Consider the following 19,360-nt stretch of genomic DNA (forward strand, 5'->3'; position numbering starts at 1 on the left):
CCCTCGCCTGGTCCAGCTTCCGCTTCCTCATCAGCATCGCCTGGTCCAGCATCTGCTTCAGCATCGCCTGGTCCAGCATCGCCTGGTCCAGCATCTGCTTCAGCATCGCCTGGTCCAGCATCGCCTGGTCCAGCATCTGCTTCAGCATCGCCTGGTCCAGCATCGCCTGGTCCAGCATCTGCTTCAGCATCGCCTGGTCCAGCATCTGCTTCCTCATCAGCTGCTTCGTCTGGTCCAGCCTCAGCATCCTCATCAGCTGCTTCGTCTGGTCCAGCCACTGCTTCATCCTCATCAGCTGCTTCGTCTGGTCCAGCCACTGCTTCATCCTCATCAGCTGCTTCGTCTGGTCCAGCCACTGCTTCATCCTCATCAGCTGCTTCGTCTGGTCCAGCCACTGCTTCATCCTCATCAGCTGCTTCGTCTGGTCCAGCCACTGCTTCATCCTCATCAGCTGCTTCGTCTGGTCCAGCCACTGCTTCATCCTCATCAGCTGCTTCGTCTGGTCCAGCCACTGCTTCATCCTCATCAGCTGCTTCGTCTGGTCCAGCCACTGCTTCATCCTCATCAGCTGCTTCGTCTGGTCCAGCCACTGCTTCATCCTCGTCTGGTCCAGCCACTGCTTCATCCTCGTCTGGTCCGGCTCCAGCCTCCTCATCAGCATCGCCTGGTCCGGCTCCAGCATACTCATCAGCATCGCCTGGTCCGGCTCCAGCATACTCATCAGCCTCGCCTGGTCCGGCTCCAGCATACTCATCAGCCTCGCCTGGTCCAGCCTCCGCTTCTGCTTCAGCCTCGCCTGGTCCAGCCTCCGCATCCTCATCATCCTCATCAGCTTCGTCTGGTCCAGCCTCCGCCTCCGCCTCGTCTGGTCCAGCCTCCGCTTCGCCTGGGGCTGCAGGGGCCACGCAGCCTTCAGGTCCCCTACTACCACCTCCACATCGTCGGTCATCTGCCAGGCCGCTTGTTGGGCATCTCCGCCACTGTGGACGCCCTCCTGAACGCCCTCCTGAACGCCGCCACTACCTTCCACGTGGCCGGCCTCCGGACTTGTTTCCACGCCGCTGTTGCCGTCTGCACGGTCGGCCCCCAGGACTGTTTCCACACCACTGCCTACTGCGTGGCCGGCCTCCGGACCTGCCCCACTGCTGCTGCCTTTCACACGGTCGGCCCCCGGAACTGAACTGTTTTGGCCTCCGGGTCGGCCCCCTGACCTTGTCCGTCTGGGCCTTTTCGGACTATGTCCCTCCGTCCTGGACCCCCACCGCCCGCCCTGGTCGGGTCGTTTTCTGTTTTTTGGTTCGTGGGGGTTTTTTTTGGCTTTGGTCCGTTTTTGTGTTTCTGTTGGGCTGTCTGGTGCCAGCCCTTGAGGGGGGGTACTGTCATGGTCCTGAGTCTGAGGACTCAGTGTTTTGTGTTCCTTATGCTTTTGTTCATTCAGAGTGTGTATTCTGTTGTGATTTTGCCATTTGTTAGGTTTCTGTTCTTTGCCTGCCTGCTTCCACTTCTCTGTGTTCCCTCTGTCTGTCCATGGTGTTATTGTGTCTGCTCATGAGTCTGCCTGTCAAGTTCAGTGTCCGGTCTGGTTCTCTGTGTCTGTTAGTTTCCTGTTTTATTCTGAAAGTTCATGTCTCATGTCAGTGTGTTCAGTTTTACCTCTCCCCTGTCTCGTTAGCCTTATTGCTCCCAGCTGTGTCTCCCTCCTGTGGCCCATTCCCTGATTACTCCCCGTGTATTTAAGCCCTGTGTTTTCCTGTGCTCTCTGTCGCGTCGTCTGTTTAACTCCATGTCAGTCTGCATTATTCTGTTACCTGGTATTCATTCTGCGTCTCTCTGCCATCTCTCTTTGTGCATTTCGCTCCTCCTCCCGTGAGTGTCTGGTTTAAGTTTTGTTCTTTAGTTTTCCCAGTTTAGGTTTGTTTACTCCCCGCTCTGCTCTTCCTGTTTTGTCACTTTATCACCTCTGCAAATAAATTTTCACTCGCACCCCAGTCAGTGCCTGCATCTTGGATCCTTTTCTCAATTCACCACACGACTGCTGTGCAGCCGTGACATTATTGTATTTCCAGACTTGCTTTCGGCACAATTTACAGTGCACGCTACTCTGTTTTTTGTCAGACTTGAAATAGCCGAAATCAGGGGCGGAGCGTGGGGGTGGCTTACTGGGCTTAAGCCCGGGTTGTTTTGTCAGAAGCCCGGGGTATTTTGGAGTGCAATTTTTTCATAGTTAGATGCCTGGCTGACAACTGTATAAAACAAAAAGTACACACAATATTCGAAGCACATAGTGCACACTGTGGGAATTTACGACTGTGCGTGAATCCCCCCCTGATATTGGTATGATCCAAGCTCAGGCACTAAGCGACTGAGCGAGGGGGCGGGGCAGCTGCTGCCCGTCAGTGCGCTGTTGGAGAGACGGAGCCAGCCATACTAAGGAGAGCTTAAGTTTGACCAGGTACCAAAGCAAATCATTCGTACCGTACAAATAATGTAAATATGACGGTGCATCACGAAAGATTGATATCAAACTGATCACTTGACCAATATTACGTTACTTGCTCTTCAAGTGAATCAACAAATGGCGAAATGAAAAGCCGAACAAATGCTATTTTTTTTAGAGATTCTTAGCTTACGTGTGTTTATTTCATATTTTCAGTTCTTACCCTCCCCGACTAAATCGGTTTCAGTTATGTACTGAAATATAAGAATGGACATTAGAGGGTTCTTTCAAAGAAAAACTCAGGTAAATGTTATTTTATATATTATGCTTTGTATGTTGTTCAGTATATTTGTATGCAAAACAAGAGGGATTTCAGTACACAGCAGGATATTCACATTTGTAACCAGATATTTACACTTTAGGGAGAAAACATAAAACATTTTTACTGCACAACATCAATTTAGAGTAAACTTTTGTTTTAGATAAATATTGAAATATCTTTTGAATTAGTTAAATGTCACAATAAAGAGAGACAGAGCTTTCTGTTTTTTATCACTTTCATCAAATTTAGGAGTACATGTACACTAAGTTTATTGTTAATTAATAAGAAAACTCCAGACGATTCCATTCTGAGCTGAAGAAGCTTCTGATAGGTTAGTAGAGTCCATGTGAGTAAACAGGTGGCACAGCTGTGGATGCATATAAGGCAAAACACAGAGCCTGTTTCTGTGACATGGGAAAATCAAGAGATGTCAACCAAAACACCAGGAAAAGAACTATGGAGCTCCATAAGTGTGGCTCAATTTTGAATACAATTTGGTGCCATTTGCAATTAAGAAATACAGACGATTTCTCTCTTTACTCTTAAAGTTAACAAATATGTTTTTTATATTTATCAATCTAAAAAAAATAAACATTTGGTCTGATTTGATGTTACAATTAAAAAGTGTTTGTGTTTTTATCTGAAGAGTTTGTAAATATCTGTATATTTGATGATTGTCAGCACAAAGAGAGAGAGAGGAACAGAGAGGGAGATGGAGAATGAGGACAGAACAGAGATGAACAAGAGCAGGTGAGACACACATGTTAGTCAAATGGTTGTTTACCAAAAGTATCACCGTATCATAGGTACTCATGTATCTCATACCTAGTGTTTCTTTTTAGGTTTGTTATTTTTCAAATTCTATATTTATTAAGTTATGCAGGCTTGTTTGCACAACAAGGCTAAATAATTATATAAACTTTTCTCAATCTAAATATTGTACTTTGGTAAAATTAAAAAATAAATGTAGTGCAGGTCTATGATGATTTTTAGTGCTACTATCATCTAGTTCTGATTCTGGTTCTGTCTTGGTTAAGTCCCAAGTAGTCCTGATTTTGAACTGTTGTAGTCCTGTTTTAATTCTGGATCAGTTCTTGGTCTGGTTGAATTGGGGTTTAGTCCTCGTGTCTTGATACAGCCCTGATTTTGTTCTGCCTTGCTGCTCAATTAAAAAACTAGTTTAAGGTGTTCTGCACATGTGATATATATTTTTCCCCATATGAAGTCATTCTTTTTTGAACAAAACTCAAAACAGAGCCAATTAATCTTTCAGTCATTTCTACCCCTGGTTATTCAGCCAACTTTGTAAGCTGGGACATTAAGTCTATGAATCACCCTGTTAAGCGCAAAAAGGTTCTTATACACCTCAAAAATCTCAACGCTGACATATCTTTTCTGCAGGAGACTCACCTTTGTATAGCACACCAACATAGACTGAAGAATAGTTGGGTTGGCCAAACATTCCATTCCAACTTTAACTCTGAAGAGGATTGGATATCCTTATTGGTAAAAGCATCCCTTTTGCTGTATCAAGCATTTTATTTGATCCCATGGGCCGTTATATTATTGTTGCTGGCCAACTTTATGGACTCAGACTAATTTTAGCCAGCATTTATGCTCCGAACTGGGATGATGAAAACTTCTTTGTCAATTTACTCTCAAAAATTGCAGATACAGTGGGGGAAAAAAAGTATTTAGTCAGCCACCAATTGTGCAAGTTCCCCCACCTAAAATGATGACAGAGGTCAGTAATTTGCACCAGAGGTACACTTCAACTGTGAGAGACAGAATGTGAAAGAAAAATCCATGAATCCACATGGTAGGATTTGTAGAGAATTTATTCGTAAATCAGGGTGGAAAATAAGTATTTGGTCAACAACAAAAATACAACTCAATACTTTGTAACATAACCTTTGTTGGCAATAACAGAGGTCAAACGTTTACTATAGGTCTTTACCAGGTTTGCACACACAGTAGCTGGTATTTTGGCCCATTCCTCCATGCAGATCTTCTCGAGAGCAGTGATGTTTTGGGGCTGTCGCCGAGCAACACAGACTTTCAACTCCCGCCACAGATTTTCTATGGGGTTGAGGTCTGGAGACTGGCTAGGCCACTCCAGGACTTTCAAATGCTTCTTACGGAGCCACTCCTTTGTTGCCCGGGCGGTGTGTTTTGGATCATTGTCATGTTGGAAGACCCAGCCTCGTTTCATCTTCAAAGTTCTCACTGATGGAAGGAGGTTTTGGCTCAAAATCTCACCATACATGGCCCCATTCATTCTGTCCTTAACACGGATCAATCGTCCTGTCCCCTTGGCAGAAAAACAGCCCCATAGCATGATGTTTCCACCCCCATGCTTCACAGTAGGTATGGTGTTCTTGGGATGCAACTCAGTATTCTTCTTCCTCCAAACACGACGAGTTGAGTTTATACCAAAAAGTTCTACTTTGGTTTCATCTGACCACATGACATTCTCCCAATCCTCTGCTGTATCATCCATGTGCTCTCTGGCAAACTTCAGACGGGCCTGGACATGCACTGGCTTCAGCAGCGGAACACGTCTGGCACTGCGGGATTTGATTCCCTGCCGTTGTAGTGTGTTACTGATGGTGACCTTTGTTACTTTGGTCCCAGCTCTCTGCAGGTCATTCACCAGGTCCCCCCGTGTGGTTCTGGGATCTTTGCTCACCGTTCTCATGATCATTTTGACCCCACGGGATGAGATCTTGCGTGGAGCCCCAGATCGAGGGAGATTATCAGTGGTCTTGTATGTCTTCCATTTTCTGATGATTGCTCCCACAGTTGATTTTTTCACACCAAGCTGCTTGCCTATTGTAGATTCACTCTTCCCAGTCTGGTGCAGGTCTACAATACTTTTCCTGGTGTCCTTTGAAAGCTCTGTGGTCTTGGCCATGGCGGAGTTTGGAGTCTGTTTGAGACTGTGGACAGGTGTCTTTTATACAGATGATGAGTTCAAACAGGTGCCATTCATACAGGTAACGAGTGGGGGACAGAAAAGCGTCTTACAGAAGACGTTACAGCTCTGTGAGAGCCAGAGATTTTCCATGTTTGAGGTGACCAAATACTTATTTTCCACCCTAATTTACGAATAAATTCTTTACAAATCCTACCATGTGAATTCATGGATTTTTTTTTTTCTTTCACATTCTGTCTCTCACAGTTGAAGTGTACCTCTGGTGCAAATTACTGACCTCTGTCATCATTTTAGGTGGGGGAACTTGCACAATCGGTGGCTGACTAAATACTTTTTTGCCCCACTGTATGATAACACACAATCTCATCTTAGCTGTGCTTTCTAGCCTAGACCAATGATCTAATAAGGATACTCCTAAATCAAAACCCACAGAAATTATTACATGCTTTTTCCAATCCCACGGCATTGTTGCCTTTTGGCGTTTTCATAACCTTTCATCAAGGGCATACTCCTACTACTCTCCTGTCCACAAAACATTCTCTCGGATAGATTTTTTTCTTTTATTGATAAACGTGCTCTTCCACTGGTTGAAACTTGCAATTATCAATCTATTGTTATTTCAGACCATGCTCCCCTAGTGATGAGAATGCACATCCCTGGTGCCAATCGCATATACTGCCCCTGGAGTTTTAATCCTCTTTTACTCTCTAATGAAGCATTCATGAATTTTAGAAAATCTGAGATTAGAGACTTTCTTGAACCAAACCAGACCCCTGGGATGTCTTTTTCAGTCATATGGGAGTCACTGAAAGCCTATCTTCGGGGTCAAATTATCTCATTTTCAGTAGCAAGAAAAAAAGCTGATACTGAGCACTTGAAACAGCTATTATATGATATTTTGCGGTTAGATATAAACTACAGTCACTCACCATCGGAAAGCACCCTTAAAGAATGTCAGACCCTCAAAATGAAATTTGATCTTTTTTCAACAAAGCAAGTGGAGCAACCTATCCTAAAGTCTAGACGTACTTTCTATGAGGAGGGAATTGGCAGTGTCTTAGCACATCAAATATGTCAAAAGTCATCCAAACAGTTCATCTCTGAAATAGCTGATGAACAGGGCCTAAAGCATACAGACCACGCAGAAATCAACTCCTGCTTCCAACAATTTTACTCTTATTTATAATACCGCAGAATCACACCAAGATGAGTCTGCTATGGACAGTTTCCTTAGTTACCTCAGTATAACCACAGTTGACCCAAAACTGGTTACTGAACTCGAAAGGGACCTCTCTATCCAGGAGGTCATGATGGCGATTGGTGGAATGCAAAGTGGCAAGTCCCCTGGACCAGATGGATTTTTAAAGACATTTTCTAATGAACTTGCACCACTTCTGCTGTCAGTCTTTTTGGAGTCCTATTCATCTGGCACTCTCCCTCCAACTATGAGAGAAGGGTTTTTTTCACTCATTCTTAAAAAGAACAAAGACCCTCTCAAATGTAGCTCATACTGGACGATTTCACTGCTAAACACCAATGCAAAAATTCTTGCAAAGATTTTTTCACAGCGCTTAGAGGTCGTGTTACTAACAATCATCTCCACAGACCAAACCGGCTTTATCAAGGGCAGACACTCTTTCTTCAACATTAGACGCATCTTAAGCATAATTCATGACCTTCCCTCAAAGGATTACACCTGAAGCCCTACTGTCACTTGATGCTGAGAAGGCCATTCGACCGGGTGGAGTGGGACTACCTTTTATATAGTTTGAGCAAATTTGCCGTCCCGAGCTGCTCTGTCACTAATTATCGTTACTGTACTTTCATTACAAGTGTTATACTGTAAAAGCAACAGGCTGCACTCTGATTCAGCTCCTCCATGGCTCCATGGCTAAATAAATCGGTTTCAGTTATGTACTGAAATATAAGAATGGATATAAGGGGCTTCTTTCAAAGAAAAAACTCAGGTAGATGTTATTTTATATATTATGCTTTGTATGTTGTTCAGTATATCTATGCAAAACAAGAGGAACTTCAATACACAGCAGTATATTCACAGTTTAAACCAGATATTTACATACATTTTGTGGAAAACAGAAGAACATTTTTTTACTGTACAACATCAATTTAGAGTAAACTTGTTTTGTTTTGGATAAATAAATATTGAAATATCTTTTGAATTAATTAAATGTCAGAATAAAGAGAGACAGAGCTGTCTATTTTTTATCACTTTCATCATATTTATGAGTACATATACACTAAGTTTATTGTTAATTAATAAGAAAACTGCAGACGATTCCATTCTGAGCTGAAGAAGCTTCTGATAGGTTAGTAGAGTCCATGTGAGTAAATTGGTGGCACAGCTCTGGATGTATATAAGGCAAAACACAGAGCCTGTTTCTTTGAAATGGGAAAATCAAGAGATGTCAACCAAAACACCAGGAAAAGGATTGTGGAGCTCCATAAGTGTGGCTCAATTTTGAATACAATTTGGTGCCATTTGCAATTAAGATATACAGACAGTTTCTCTCTTTACTCTTAAAGTTAACAAATGTGTTTTTTTATATTCATCAATCTAAAGAAATTTAGTCTGATTTGATGTTACAATTAAAAAGTGTATCTGTTTTTATCTGAAGAGTATGTAAATATCTGGTTTCAACTGTATATTTGATGATGTTGGTGTTTGGCTTGATTGTCAGAACAAAGAGGGAGAAAGAGGAGCAGAGAGGGAGAGAGGGAGAGAGAGGGAGAGAGATGGAGAATGAGGACAGAACAGAGATGAACAAGAGCAGGTGAGACACACATGGTAGTCAAATGGTTGTTTACCAAAAGTATCACTGTATCATAGGTACTCATGTATCTCGTACCTAGTGTTTCTTTTTAGGTTTGTTATTTTTCAAATTCTACATTTATTAAGTTATGCAGGCTTGTTTGCACAACACAGCTAAACTTTTCTCAATCTTTGGTAGAATTAAAAAAAAGTGCAGTGCAGGTCTATGATGATTTTTAGTGCTACTATCATCTAGTTCTGATTCTGGTTCTGTCTTGGTTAAATCCTAAATAGTCCTGATTTTAAACTGTTGTAGTCCAGTTTTAATTCCAGTTGTTCCAACTCGGTTGTTGTGTTCTTGGGCAAGACACTTCACCTACCGCCTACTGATGTTGGCCAGAAGGCGGTATGGCAGCCTCGCTTCTGTCAGTCTGCCCCAGGGCAGCTGTGGCTACAACTGTAGATTGCCTCCACCAGTGTGTGAATGGGTGGATGACTGGGTGTGTAAAGCGCTTTGGGGTCTAGGCGCTTTGGGGTCTTTTCACTAGTCCCCTAGGGGGGACTATTCAGATACAGGCCATTTAATTAAAAAACTAGTTTAAGGTGTCCTGCATATGTGATGTATATTGTTCCCTATATGAAGTCATTTGTCATGGTCGCTGTGTGGCAGGCAGGAGAAGGACCCAAGATGCAGACTCACAGACACGGGGATAAACTTAAAGATCACAGTTTTAATGCTGGCTTAAAGGTGAAACACAAAACAGTACTGAACTAAACTGGAAAAACTAAACATGAGATGTACCAGGAACCACGGGGAGAGTAACACACAACATGAGGGAGAACGCGACGCCGAACAGAGGAAGACGCAGACAGAAATACACAGAGGGTTAACGAGGAAAGTGGGAACACACGGGGAACACAGCTGACACAGATAACCATAACGAGACAGGGCGGGGTGAACATAACACTGACGGGAGACGGGCAGAGTCAAACAGGAAGTACACAGAGGTTCAGACAGGAGGAGAGAGCACGGGGAGAACACAGACATAACAGGCTGGGGAAAACATGGAATAAAACACGAAAGGGGACAAGGGCTCATGAATACATAGAGGGGCACACAGGGGGTGAGAGTCACAAAGGGAAAGCACACAGGGAACAACATAACAGGGCAACTCAGGAAACAGAACCTAAACAGGGAACTGAATACAAAAATACAAGAGAACTAAGAATACTGGGCCAACACGGCCCAGGACCATGACATCATTCCTTTTTGAACAAAACTCAACACAGGGGCTATTAATCTTTCAGTCATTTCTACCCCCCCCCCCCCCCCCTCAATCCCACATGCATACTACCCTTTAGGGCTAAGCCCCAGGTGTATCAAATGTCTGCCTCCGCCTCTGGAGGGAACAAGCATCGAAGAACTTTGGAAAGGGAGGGGGGATGGGTGTGTGCATATCAGTGTATATGTATGTGTGTGCGTGTCCAGAGTTCAGCTGTGACAGTGTCCTTCGCCCTGCTAGGCTAAGTAAACAGTCTTCCAGCCAACCCAGGTGGCCTTGCATGGAATGGGAAGGAACAGATTAAACACAGTCGTTATCAGGGTGTTTTTGTTCGGCTCCAGCCTTGTGACTGCAGCAGGCGCCGAAAGGGTATCTGCATGAAGTGATGGTGCTTTTTACTTTAGTGCGAACAGCTCTAAACAGAGATGTACATTGCCAATATAGAGAAAATCTCACTTTATTAAGACTTTTAAATAATGTACAGAAATTGAGAGGAAAGCAGAGAGACTCAAAAAAGGCACCGGTAATGATTAGTGATGTTCAGCTCATCGTCAGACTAGCTGATATTAGATGTTATTAATTGTAGGGCTCTGTTGTGGTTGTTCTGTGTAATATAAAACTGCTTAATGTTACTCTAATCAGATGTGGTGACGTAATTATATCAATTACATATGTGCACTTTTAAGGCAGTATTGATTATTTTCAGTTGCTTAGTTTTGCAAAGAAAGAGTGACACTGAGTAACTATTAGTTAATCACATGTAAGAATTGTATATACAGGTGCTTCCAGATGCCTATAGCACCTGCTGCTTATTGCATTTGTGTATAATACGTAATAAACATTAAGACTAAACAGTGTCTTTATTTTATCTGACGTCTTTATTTGCGCTGGAAGAAAATAAAATACAGATGCATCTGGAGATTATCCTATGAAATCCTATTCTAACGGCTGATTTCCCTCCCCCAGGCTTGTACCTGTGGCTTCCTGTCCTGGGGTTGGCTGTTCTCCTGCCCTGCACCCCATCCTTTTGTTCATACTCCAAGACTATTTTTCTATATGTATTCTTACCCCCTAGCAACCGCCATTTCATAATGTTGCAAGCAATCACAAACTCTACAGTGTGTCTAACTCCAGTGTATCCCAAGCAATCTATTATTCTGAAAAGAGCTAAACTCAACATAAACTGAACCCGTATTAAAGTTAGCTCGGTGCTTACCTTTAGATGAGCCCACAAAATGAGAGAAGAACCATGATGAAGCTGGAACTCTTTCCAAACAGGGAACAGATGAGGGAGCAGAGACCCACGTGGTTCCCGTTGATTTCATAAAAAAGCAGCTCTCTCTGCTCGACTCTCCTCTCCTGCACAGACACTTTGCTCCGCCCCCTTTTCCGGCTCTGCTGTGATTTGTTGCTGCGAGGTCACGTGACTCAGCGTCACAAGGTAACCACGTGGGGTGTTATTTCAAAAGTAGCGCCTATCTCCTTTTCCTAAACTCTTTTCCTTGGCCTCGATGAAAATCGTGGGAAGGAGATTTGCTAAGGACTCAGGGAAAGAGAGGAGCGATGTGACACCGGATGTCCGCCCGTTGAAACTACATTGTGCAGAAGATGGACTACAAAACAAACATCTTACTTCGTCACAATGTGTTCTAACCCTGTTGTTTTATGGAGGTCATATAAACGAGAACAGCCTGTTCAAAATATCCTTTCATTACAAAGTTTTGAAGAAAATTTTAAAGAAGAAGGAACCTTTAGGGTCAGATTTACTAACATCTGCAGCAGCTCAAAGACGTCTTTTGATGTTAAAAAGCTGCTGGATTTACTGAAGAGACTCAGTGTCAGTTTGAGACTGAAGTTATGACAAATGTGTTTGTAAGAGTTTCACTTTCAGGAGAAGAAGATTTAAATGATTGACACAAATGTAAATTACAAAGTCTGTGGTGCACAATTTACTACAAATTGCAAAAAATCTACCACAGAATCCTGTCTTGTTCCTGCTGTGGTTGTGATAGTGAGGACAGTTTATTGTTTTAGGGGGAAATGTTATCAAAACAAGTCTCTGATCCGCTCAAAGTTGTTATTTCAGTTCCAAAAGTTTGGCTCTGTCCTAAAACTCTCCAGTCAAATCTTATACTGATTGTTTTGAGGTGAGCCCCACTTATTGTTCCTTAATAATACAGTTTATGTGAAACCAAGCAGAAATGAATTACGCTTCTTAATTTTTTATAGTGCACACAGCTAACTCTTTCTGCTGAATATGTAAAAAATAAAAGTGTTACTGTGTTACATGCCTGAATGTTGCTCATGGTCTGATGGGAAATAATGTTTTCTGTTCTTTAGCAAATCGAACAGTCAACTGTTCACAGAGTTTAGGTTTAAAGGATGAAACAGTTTGTACTGATGCATCTCTCCTCTCCTATCTGAAGAGTATGTAAATATCTGGTTTCAACTGTATATTTGATGATGTTGGTGTTTGGCTTGATTGTCAGCACAAAGAGGGAGAGAGAGGAACAGTGAGAGAGAGAGAGAAACAGAGAGGGAGAGAGATGGAGAATGAGGACGGAACAGAGATGGAACAAGAGCAGGTGAGACACACATGGTAGTCAAATGGTTGTTTACCAAAAGTATCACTGTATAATAGGTACTCATGTATCTCATACCTAGTGTTTCTTTTTAGGTTTGTTATTTTTCAAATTCTATATTTATTACGTTATGCAGGCTTGTTTGCACAACACAGCTAAATAATTATATAAACTTTTCTCAAATCAAATCAAATCACTTTTATTGTCACATCACATGTGAGTGAAATTCTTGTGTGGGAGCTTCACAAGCAACAGAGGTGTGCAAAATACAATAATGTAAACAAGCAAAATACAAGAATGGCTACATCTGAAACTAATAAATATATATACAGTATACAATAGTATATGCATTTCTGGATGTGTATACTAAATATTTTCCTACGTGTGTGTGTGTGTGTGTGTGTGTGTGTGTGTGTGTGTGTGTACACATATTTTACAAATTAAATAGAGTAAACAATAAATAGAATATATAAAATAAATAAAATAAAATATACAGAGTTGAGACATGTGCAAAACAGTGGCATTACCGTACGGTATGTAGAAATAGAATAGAATAGAATTCAACTTTATTGTCATTGCACATGCACAGGTACAGGGCAACGAAATGCAGTTTGCATCCATCCAGAAGTGCTTTAGTGATATAGATATATTACAATATATATTAGCAATAATATAGATATGTGAGTATATTACAGAAATGGGTCTATTATGGTATGTTATAATGTACACGGTATGAAGTATGTTGTGAATATTCTATAACTATAAGTATGTACAGGCTGTAGTGAGTACAATCTATGTACAGGATATGAACAGGATATAAATATGAAAAACTATACAGAATATGAAATAAATAACTTTACAGAAATCTGAGATATACAGCTATACAGAAATGGGAACTATGAAAGTTGTAAACAGTTGTAGGATTAAAGATTATCGAATGTACAGAATGATTATTTACACAGAGCTATACAGTAGTGCAGTTAAGATAAGTGAGGGTGTAGATAGTTTCTACAGAGGCTATATAAAGTGCTAGTGGTTGTGAGTGGTGGTTCAGTCCATGTTATTATTGTGTGTTTGAGGGTACAGTTGTCCATTGTGGGTGTGTGTATGTTCAGTCCATGAGTTTAACGTGGGTCAGATGTCAGGAGGCAGAGTTCAGGAGTCTGACAGCTGTGGGGAAGAAGCTGTTCCGGTACCTGGTGGTCTTAGTCCGGAGGCTCCTGTGGCGCCTCCCAGAGGGCAGGAGGGTGAAGAGTCCATGCGATGGGTGACTGGGGTCTTTGATGATTTTCCCAGCCCTTTTCAGACACCGCTTCCTGTAGATGTCTTTTATGGCAGGAAGTGGTGCTCCGGCGATGCGCTGGGCAGTTTTCACGACCTTCTGCAACGCCTTCCGGTCCGAGGCAGAGCAGTTCCCGTACCAGACTGTTATACAGTTGGTCAGGATGCTCTCGATGGTGCAGCGATAGAAGTTCACCAGGATGTCTGAGGACAGGTGGTTCTTCCTCAGAGTCCTCAAGAAAAAGAGGCGCTGGTGAGCCTTCTTGACCAGCTTGGAGCAGTTGGTCGTCCAGGTGAGATCCTCGGAGATGTGGACTCCCAGGAACTTGAAGCTGCTCACACGCTCCACAGCCGTCCCCTTAATGTGGATGGGTGGATGTGGGTCAGCATTCCTCCTGTAGTCCACGATGAGCTCCTTGGTCTTCTCGGTGTTAAGCAGCAGGTTGTTTCTGTCGCACCACTCAGCCAGACGATCCACCTCCTCCCTGTAGGCGGCCTCATCGTTGTCACTGATGAGGCCAATCACCGTGGTGTCATCTGCAAACTTAATGATGGTGTTGGAACCATCAGCAGGTCTGCAGTCGTGGGTGAAGAGGGAGTAGAGGAAAGGGCTCATCACACAGCCTTGTGGTACACCAGTGTTCATTGTGATGGTAGATGAGCAGTGGTTATCCAGCCGGACGTGTTGGGGGCGGTTGGTCAGGAAGTCCAGTAACCATTTGCAGATGAGGGAACTGATGCCCAGGTCTGTCAGTTTCCTGATGAGTTGTGAGGGGTGGATTGTATTGAATGCTGAACTGAAGTCTATAAACAGCATTCTGGCGTAGGTGTTGTTGTTGTCCAGGTGTGAGAGGACAGAGTGCATTGCGATGGAGACTGCATCCTCTGTGCTCCTGTTCTGGCGGTATGCGAATTGGTGGGGGTCCAGGGTGGGGGGGAGACAGGATTTGAAGTGTGCTAGGACCAGTCGCTCTAAGCACTTAGTGATGATGGGGGTGAGTGCTACTGGGCGGTAATCATTGAGGCAAGATGGGTTGGAGTTTTTGGGTATCGGGACGATGGAGGTGGATTTGAAGCAGGCCGGTACCACAGCGTGGGCCAAGGACAGATTGAATATGTCTGTGAGCACTCCTGCAAGCTCCCCAGAACACGCTCTGAGAACACGCCCGGGGATGCCATCAGGGCCTGCAGCCTTTTGGACATTGATCCTGCTCAGCACCGCTCCTACATCGGTGGGGGATAGTGCATAATGGGGTGTAGGGGGTGTAGTGCATAATGTTGAAGTTCCAGTAGTGAAGCTGAGGTGTCTATGACGTGTTCAGCAGTCTGATGGCCTGGTGGAAGAAGCTGTCTCTCAGTCTGCTGGTACGGGACCGGATGCTGCAGAACCTCCTTCCTGATGGAAGTAGTCTGAACAGTTTATGGCTGGGGTGACTGGAGTCCTTGATGATCCTCCCCGCTTTCCTCAGGCACCGCTTCCTGTAGATGTCTTGGAGGGAGGGAAGCTCACCTCCAATTATCCGTTCAGAGCACCGCACTACTCGCTGGAGAGCTTTGCAGTTGTAGGCGGTGCTGTTGCCATACCAGGTGGTGATGCATCCAGTGAGGATGCTCTCAATGGCACAGTGATAGAAGGTCCTGAGGATGCGGGGGCTCATGCCAAATCTTTTCAGTCTCCTGAGAAAGAAGAGGCGCTGCTGCTCCTTCTTCACTGTTTTGTTTGTGTGTACTGACCACGTAAGATCCTCAGCCAGATGTACACCAAGGAACCGGAAGCTGCTCACTCTCTCCACAGCAGCGCCGTTGATGGTGATGGGGGTGTGTACTTCTCTGCACCTCCGGAAGTCCACTATCAACTCCTTTGTCTTTGCAACGTTGAGGGTGAGATGGTTGTCTTGACACCAGTGGGTCAGGGCGCTGACCTCCTCCCTGTAAGCCGTCTCATCACCGTTGGTGATAAGACCCACCACTGTAGTGTCGTCCGCAAACTTCACAATGATGTTGGAGTTGTTAGTGGCTGTGCAGTCGTAGGTGTAGAGTGAGTATAGGAGAGGGCTCAGTACACACCCCTGTGGAGCACCAGTGTTCAGTGTGATGGGGGATGAGGTGATGCTGCCCAGTCTGACCACTTGGCATCTGTCAGACAGGAAGCTAAGGATCCAGCTGCAGAGGGAGCTGCTCAGTCCTAGATCCTGCAGTTTCCTGTCCAGCTTCGAGGGAACGATGGTATTGAATGCTGAGCTGTAATCTACAAACAGCATTCTCACATACGTGTCTCTCTTCTCCAGGTGTGACAGGGCAGTATGTAGTGTCAGGGCTATGGCATCATCAGTGGACCTGTTGTGGCGGTATGCGAACTGTAGAGGGTCCAGTGAGTCGGGTAGTGCAGAGCGGATGAAGTCCCTGACCAGTTTCTCGAAGCATTTGCTCACGATGGGGGTCAGGGCTACAGGTCGCCAGTCGTTCAATGAGGAGATGGTGGAGGATTTGGGTACAGGGACGATGGTGGCCATTTTGAAGCAGGCTGGGACTACAGACAGAGAGAGGGAAAGGTTGAAGATGTGTGTGAACACTCCAGCCAGCTGAGCCGCGCATGACTTGAGGACGCGGCCGGGAATCCCGTCCGGACCAGTAGCTTTGCGTGCGTTCACCTTCCTGAAGCACTTCCGCACATCCTCCTCAGACACAGTGTGCGCACTGACGTCATCCGCGGTGCGCACACTGTCCGGTCTCATGGTCTTCGCTGTGTCGAATCTAGCGTAGAATACGTTTAGATCCTCACACAGAGAGGCTGTGGTCTGCGGTGTGCTGGTTTTCCCTCTAAAGTCTGTGATCGTGTTTAGTCCCTGCCACATACTCCGAGGGTTGTCAAACTGTTGCTCCACCCTGTCCCTGTACTCACATTTGGCTGCTTCGATCGTCTTCCGGAGTTGGTAATGTGTGTGTTTGTAGTCCGATGTGTTCGCGGAGGCAAAGGCGGTGTTCCGTGCCGCCAGTGCCGTGCGAACATCTCCGTTAATCCAGGGTTTTTGATTTGGGAAGGATTTAACTGTTCTGGATGGGACGACATCTTCCACGCATTTCCTGATAAATCCACAGACTGAGTCTGTGTACTCATCAATGTCTCTAGCAGCCACGTGAAACATTTCCCAGTCCGCATGATCAAAACAGTCCCGCAGCGCAGACTCCGATTGGTCCGTCCAACAGTGCACCGCCCTCCGGGTTGGAGCTTCCTGTTTCAGCTTCTGCCTGTAGGCGGGCAGGAGCAGGATGGAGCGGTGATCTGATTGGCCGAATGGGGCGCGGGGGAGGGCTTTGTATGCATCCCGGAAAGAGGTGTAACAGTGGTCGAGTAGCTGGTCTCCACGAGTGTTAAAATGGATGTGTTGGTGGAGTTTCGGTGAGACTTTCTTCAGGTTTCCCTTATTAAAGTCTCCTGCTGTGATAAACGCTGCCTCTGGGTGTGCGGTTTCCTCACTGTTGATCGCGCTGTACAGTTCCCTGAGTGCTCGGTCAGTGTCGGCTTGTGGGGGAATGTAAACAGCTGTAATAATCACTGCTGTAAATTCCCTCGGTAGCCAGAATGGCCGGCACTTAATCATCAGGTACTCCAGGTCTGGTGAGCAGAAGGATTTGACCGGGTGCACGTTCGCATAATCACACCAGCTGTTGTTGATCATGAAACATACACCACTGCCTCTGCTTTTCCCAGTAAGATCCTGTGACCTGTCCGCACGATGCACGGAGAACCCCGGTAGTTGTATTGCGGAGTCCGGTACCTTGTCCGATAGCCAGGTTTCTGTGAGGCAGATCACGCAGCAGTCCCGCATCTCTCGCTGGAATGAGATCCGTGCCCGAAGCTCTCACAGCTTGTTCTCCAGAGACTGCACATTAGCCAGTAATAAACTGGGTAACGGTGGTCTGTTAGTGCGCCGTCTCAGTCGAACCAGAACGCCAGATCTTCTCCCTCTGCGTCGGCGTTTGCGGCCTCCAGGGCCAGAGAACAAAGGCGTCTCAGGTGAGATGAATGGGGGTCTGCAAACGGAGCGTCCGTGTTGCAAAACTTGAACTCCGGAAAGTTATAAGAAAGACCGTCTTTTATGTCCAGTAAGGTTTGTCGGTCGTACACAAGGAGACGTGCTACTCGCGAAAAAATGAAGGAAAAGTAAAATTACACACAGAAAAAAGCTGTTGCTTGGGGGAGCTCGCGACGAGGCTGCCATACTCGGCGCCATCTTGAAAGTCCACTAAAATCTAAATAGTGTACTTTGGTAGAATTAAAAAAAAAGTGTAATGGAGGTCTATGATGATTTTTAGTGCTACTATCATCTAGTTCTGATTCTGGTTCTGTCTTGGTTAAATCCTAAGTAGTCCTGATTTTAAACTGTTGCAGTCCAGTTTTAATTCCAGATCAGGGCCCTGTTTCAGGAAGCCGGTTTAGTGGAAAAACTGAGTAAGTATACCCTGAGTTAACGAAAACTCTGGGTTTTCGGTTTCACAAAGCGAGTTCAGCTGCAGCCTGAGTGAGTCACTATGACGACACACTCCGTGAAGCTAACCTGCCCCCTAGCAGGTTTACTACAACTAACCCTGACTGTCTCCGCCCCTTTGTCGGAAACCTGACAGTAGGAAGTGTCGGACATGGCGTGCCACTTCCTTGAAGAGCCAGTAGATCGTGAAGCCCAAATTCTCCGCAGAGCTCTCCGCCGGGAGAGAGTGATCAGAGCGCGTTTGGACATTTTATCATTTCCTGATGATTTTCTGTGCGAACGTTACCGTTTCTCAGCACAATCTATAATTTATTTGGATAACATCCTCAGGCCATATATTACGCATGTGACACATCGCGGACATGCTCTCAGTTCATTGCATATTATTTGTATTGCACTTCGGTTTCTTGCAAACGGGAGCTTTCTGTATAATATTGGTGACGCTGAGCACGTTTCCAAGGCTACCGTCTGTCGGGCAGTCAGGAATGTTACAGTTGCACTGAAACGTCTCCTGTACTCGTTTGTGGTGTTCCCCGGTCACAGACCCACAAGATTCATCAAAGAGGGATGCCACAAAATTGCAGGTATCAGGATGACCAAAACTTAATTTATGATGTGGTGATACTTGGACTACTACTTAAATTGTACATTTATTTTCAGGGTTCCCAGGCGTGATTGGCTGTATAGATGGTACTCACATTCCAATTATTGCTCCTTCAGTAAATGAAGGAGACTATGTGAACAGGAAGTCGTTCCACAGCATTAATGTACAGGTACATAGTTCCCTGTAGCATGTCAAACTAACAAATTATTTCATTATAGTAATGGATGCTAATTTGTGTTCTCTGCACTGTGAAGATCATATGTGATGCTGCCAACATTATCACAAATGTGGAAGCCAAGTGGCCAGGCTCTGTCCATGACTCACAAATATTCCGTGAATGTACACTGAGCACAAAATTTGGACATGGTGAGTTGAAAATACTTTAAAATATATAAAGACCAATTGCTCCAGGGACATTTGAACTGAAGTGTATCCTTCTGTCTTAGGAGAGTTCACTGGCTACTTGCTTGGTGATAGGGGGTATCCATGTTTACCCTATTTGCTTACCCCTTACTCTGACCCTGAACCGGGCCCACAGCAGCGATATAATCTGGCTCATTGCAGGACAAGAGCCAGAGTTGAAATGACTATCGGAATGCTTAAGGCCCGGTTCCAGTGCCTGCAAAGGCTCAGGGTCACCCCAGAAAGGGCATGTG

At 44.8% G+C, this 19,360-nt stretch overlaps 2 long non-coding RNA genes across 2 annotated transcripts in view; both read left to right on the forward strand.

Moving 5' to 3' along the window:
* LOC146673253 (uncharacterized) overlaps window positions 1–19,360 on the forward strand; it is a 95,789-nt gene that overhangs the window by 20,817 nt on the left and 55,612 nt on the right. The window lies entirely within an intron of this gene.
* On the forward strand, window positions 2,142–3,915 carry LOC146673255 (uncharacterized). The gene is made up of 3 exons (XR_014910493.1): window positions 2,142–2,452; window positions 2,654–2,740; window positions 3,441–3,915. It is a non-coding gene; the product is annotated as an uncharacterized LOC146673255 (long non-coding RNA).

Source organism: Rhamphochromis longiceps, linkage group LG3 (genome assembly GCF_057381845.1).
Source record: "Rhamphochromis longiceps isolate RC_006_pf linkage group LG3, R_longiceps_female_GT1.1, whole genome shotgun sequence".
Lineage (NCBI taxonomy): Eukaryota > Metazoa > Chordata > Actinopteri > Cichliformes > Cichlidae > Rhamphochromis > Rhamphochromis longiceps.